At 42.4% G+C, this 5,122-nt stretch overlaps 1 protein-coding gene across 1 annotated transcript in view; it reads right to left on the bottom strand.

Moving 5' to 3' along the window:
- Positions 1 to 5,122, bottom strand: part of adck5 (aarF domain containing kinase 5) — a 15,106-nt gene that overhangs the window by 9,028 nt on the left and 956 nt on the right. The gene's annotated exons all lie outside the window — the stretch shown is intronic.

Below are 5,122 nucleotides of genomic sequence, written 5' to 3'. Positions count from 1 at the left end.
TACATGGCACATGTGGTGCATGTCGAATGTGGTACATGTCACAGAAGGTACATGTCACATGTGGTACATGTCACATGTGGTGTATGTCACACGTGGTACATGCCACATGTGGTGCATCACATGTGGTACATGTTGCATGTGGTACATGTCACATGTGGTACATGTCACATGTGGTACATGTGGTACATGGCACATGTGGTACATGTCACATGTGGTGCATGTCACATGTGGTGCATGGTACATGTGGTGCATGGAACATGTGGTGCATGGCGCATGTGGTACATCGGCACATGTGGTGCATGTCACATGTGTTACATGGCACATGTGGTGCATGTCAAATGTGGTACATGTCACCTGTGGTATGTCACATGTGGTACGTGTTGCATGTGGTACATGTCACATGTGGTACATGTCACATGTGGTACATGTGGTACATGGCACATGTGGTACATGTCGCTTGTGGTGCATGTCACATATGGTGCATGGCGCATCTGGTACATCGGCATATGTGGTGTATGTCACATGTGTTACATGTCACATGTGTTACATGTCACATGTGGTACATGTGGTACATGGCACTTGTGGTACATGTCACATGTGGTGCATGGTACATGTGGTGCATGGCACATGTGGTTCATGTCACGTGTGTTACATGGCACATGTGGTGCATGTCACATGTGGTACATGTCACATATAGTGTATGTCAAATGTACATGTCACATGTGGTATGGCACATGTGGTACGTGTTGCATGTGGTACATGTCACATGTGGTGTATGTCACATGTGGTACATGTCACATGTGGTGCATGTCACATGTGGTGCATGGTACATGTGGTGCATGGCGCATGTGGTACATCAGCACATGTGGTGCATGTCACGTGTGTTACATGGCACATGTGGTGCATGTCAAATATGTTACATGTCACATATGGTACATGTCACATGTGGTACATATCACATGTGCTACATATTACATGTGGTACATGTCACATGTGGTGCATGGTACATGTGGTGCATGACACATGTGGTGCATGGCGCATGTGGTACATCGGCACATCTGGTACATGTCACTTGTCGTACATGTCACATGTGGTACATGTGGTACATGGCACATATGGTACATGTCACATGTGGTGCATGGTACATGTGGTGCATGGCACATGTGGTGCATGGCGCATGTGGTACATCGGCACATGTGGTTCATGTCACATGTGTTACATGGCACATGTGGTGCATGTCACATGTGGTACATGTCACAGAAGGTACATGTCACATGTGGTACATGTCACATGTGGTGTATGTCACACATGGTACATGTCACATGTGGTGCATCACATGTGGTACGTGTCGCATGTGGTATATGTCACATGTGGTACATGTCACATGTGGTGTATGTCACATGTGGCTCATGGTACATGTGGTGCATGGCACATGTGGTGCATGGCACATGTGGTGCATGGCGCATGTTGTACATCGGCACATGTGGTTCATGTCACATGTGTTACATGGCACATGTGGTGAATGTCAAATGTGGTACTTGTCACAGAAGGTACATGTCACATGTGGTGCATGGCGCATGTGGTACGTGTCGCATGTCGTACATGTCACATGTGGTACATGTCACATGTGGTACATGTGGTACATGGCACATGTGGTACATGTCACATGTGGTGCATGTCACATGTGGTGCATGGTACATGTGGTGCATGGCACATGTGGTGCATGGCGCATGTGGTGCATGGCACATGTGGTGCATGGCGCATGTGGAACATCAGCACATGTGGTGCATGTCACATGTGTTACATGGCACATGTGGTACATGTCACATGTGGTACAAACCAGATTCCAAAAAAGTTGGGACACTAAACAAATTGTGAATAAAAACTGAATGCAATGATGTGGAGATGGCAAATGTCAATATTTTGTTCGTAATATAACATTGATGACAGATCAAATGTTTAATCTGAGTAAGTGTATTATTTTAAAGGAAAAATATGTTGATTCAAAATTTCATATTGTCAACAAATCCCAAAAAAGTTGGGACAAGTAGCAATAAGTGGCTGGCTAAAGGAATTTGAGCACATAACAAACAGCCGGAAGACCATTTAACACTAATTAGGTCAATTGACAACATGCTTGGGTATAAAAAGAGCTTTTCAGAGTGTCAGTGTCTCTCAGAAGCCAAGATGGTAAGAGGATCACCAATTCCACCATTGTTGCACAGAAAGATAGTGCAGCAATACCAGAATGGTGTTACCCAGCATAAAATACCAAAGACGTTTAAGTTATCATCATCAACCATGCATAACATAATCAAAAGATTCAGAGAATCTGGAACAATTGCTGTGCGTAAGGCTCAAGGCCGTAAAACTCTACTGGATGCTTATGATCTCCGGGCCCTTAAACGTCACTGCACCTCAACAGGAATGCCACTGTCAAGAAAATAACAGAATGGGCTCAGGAATACTTCCAGAAAGCATTGTCAGTGAACACAATCCACTGTGCCATCCGCCGTTGCCAGCTGAAACTCTACAGTGCAAAGAAGAAGCCATTTCTAAGCAAGCTCCACAAGCTCAGACGTTTGCACTGGGCCAGGGGTAATTTAAAATGGAGTGCGGCAAAATGGAAGACTGTTCTGTGGTCAGATGAGTCACGATTTGAAGTTCTTTATGGAACACTGGGACGCCATGTCATCCGGCAATTCTGCCTTTTCTGCCTTTTCTCAGAATTCTTATTTTAATCTCATAATTCTTACTTTAATCTCAGAATTCTGCCTTTTCTGCCTTTTCTCAGAATTCTTACTTTAATATCAGAATTCTGACTTTAATTTCAGAATTCTGACTTTTTGTCAGAATTACGACTTAAATCTCAGAATTCTGACTTTAATCTCATAATTATGATATTTTCCTCTGAATTCTGACTTTAATTTTAGAATTCTGACTATTTTTAATCAGCATTCTGACTCAAATGTCAGAATTCTGACTTCTTTTTTCTCTCAAAATTAAAAGAGAAAAAATGTATCGCACTGTGGCCCCAATCCTCTTCCGTAAATTCTGACTTTATGCTCAGAAATCTGACTTTTTTCGCAGAATTCTTCCTTTAATCTCAGAATTCTGACTTTTTTTCTCAGAATTAAGAGGGGGGGCGGTGGGGGGGGGATCATTGCACCTTGGCCCAAATCTTCTTCCTTACTTAGATGACCACAGTCTGAATTTCTTATTTTAATCTCAGATTTCTGACTTAAATCTCAGAATTCTGACTTTTTTCACCTCAAAATTAAGGGAGAAAAAGTGTATTGCATCATCGCACTAATCCTCTTCTATAAATTTTGACTTTTACCTCAGAATTTTGACTTTAATCTCAAAATTCTGTTTTTTCTGCCTTTTCTCAGAATTCTTATTTTAATCTCAGAATTCTTACTTTAATCTCAGAATTCTTGCTTTAATCTCAGAATTGAAGTCAGAATTCTGACTTAAATCTCAGAATTCTGACTTTTTTTCCCTCAAAATTAAGGAAGAAAAATAATGTATTGCACCGTGGCCCCAATCCTCTTCCATAAATTTTGACTTTAATCTCAGAATTCTGATTTTTTTTCTCAGAATTCAGATTTTAATCTCAGAAATCTGACCTATATCTCAGAATTCTGACTTTAATCTCAGAATTCTGACTTTTTCTCTGAATTATTACTTTAATCTTAGAAATATGACTTTAATCTCAGAAATATGACCTTTTCCTCAGAGTTCTGACTTTAAAATCTCAGAATTCTGATTTTTTTTCCTCAGAATTCTGACTTTAATCTCAGAATTCGGACTTTTTTTCTCATAATTCTGACTTTTTTGTCTCAGAATTAAGGGGAGTGGGGGATTATTGCACCTTGGTCCTAATCCTCTTCCGTACTTAGTTGACTACAGTCTGTGTAGGTCAACAAAGATGGAGAAGAATTAGGTGGAAATATAAAAGTCCGGTGGTGGTTTGTGTGCATCTGGTCACATTTACTTTCCATGTTTGTAATTTAAGGGCACATCGATGGCAGACAAACTGTAGTTCCTACTTTATGATTTATCTGGTCCAGTTTTGAAGACTTTACAAAAATTCTCTAGGTACCCGATGAGTCAGAACCCGACTGGCGGCGTCATGCATCCGACTCATATGGCTTAGGGCTGGCCCAAGGCATAAGCATACTAAGTAGCTGCTTAGGGCCCGGGGGCCAATTGGGGGCCCCTAAGGGGAATTTTTTTTTTTAATTATTATTATTTTATTTTTAGTAATGATTTACAGTTACAGAGCAACTGGTTTTAAAGATGCATATGTAGCTCAGGTGAAGAAAACTGACTAATGTCAACATGGCTGTCAGAGTTGCAATGTGTTTGTTAGGTGGGTGAATGGTCTGATCATCTGACTGCTGATCGCTGTAATCCACATTATTAGCAGAAATAGAGGGTCTCAAACCAAATTTCTCTTAGGGCCCCATGGAGGCTTGGGCCGGCACTAATATGGCCTCTCCTGCAGGTGGTGGACCCACAAGAAGGCAAGCCCATGTTACTTGTCCAGGCTGAGCCCGGCCAGGCCCCTTGGATAGAGATCTGGTCACCAAACACTCACCAACGAACCCCTCCCCGAGGCTTGGCTCCAGGGTGGGGCCCCGCTAACTCTCGTCCAGTCATGGGACACAGCTCCTTGTTTGTTTCTGTCCATAAAAGTCTTGTGAATCGCTCTTTGTCTGGCCTGTCACCTAGGACCAATCTGTCTGGGGAGACTCTACCAGGGGCAAATATAATTGCCCCCGACAGCATAGCTCCTAGGATCATTCAGGCACACAAACTCCTCCACCACGATAAGGTGGCGATTCAAGGAGGAGAGATGTTTTTTTTCTTCTTTTTTCCTAATATTTATCTGATGAACCCAATAATTTTTCCACTTGTCTGAGGTCTGCCAGAGGACAAATAGGATTCAGGTGGAATAATTCCTCAGTGTTGTCAGTCCTGATTTAGAGCTTTGTTTTATTCTTCTTTCGGCTGTTCTCTTCTTCAGGAGTCACCACAGGCTGAAATTCTGACGTGTTTTTGGACTGTTGCAATGGGGAGAACCGGAGCATCCCGGAGTAAACCCCGACATGCACAG

The sequence above is a fragment of the Nematolebias whitei genome, chromosome 19 (assembly GCF_014905685.2).
Source record: "Nematolebias whitei isolate Nwh7 chromosome 19, NemWhi1, whole genome shotgun sequence".
NCBI classification, from domain to species: domain Eukaryota; kingdom Metazoa; phylum Chordata; class Actinopteri; order Cyprinodontiformes; family Rivulidae; genus Nematolebias; species Nematolebias whitei.
The sequence above is the reverse complement of the archived record's forward strand: the minus strand, read 5'-3'. Positions and strand labels throughout refer to the sequence as shown.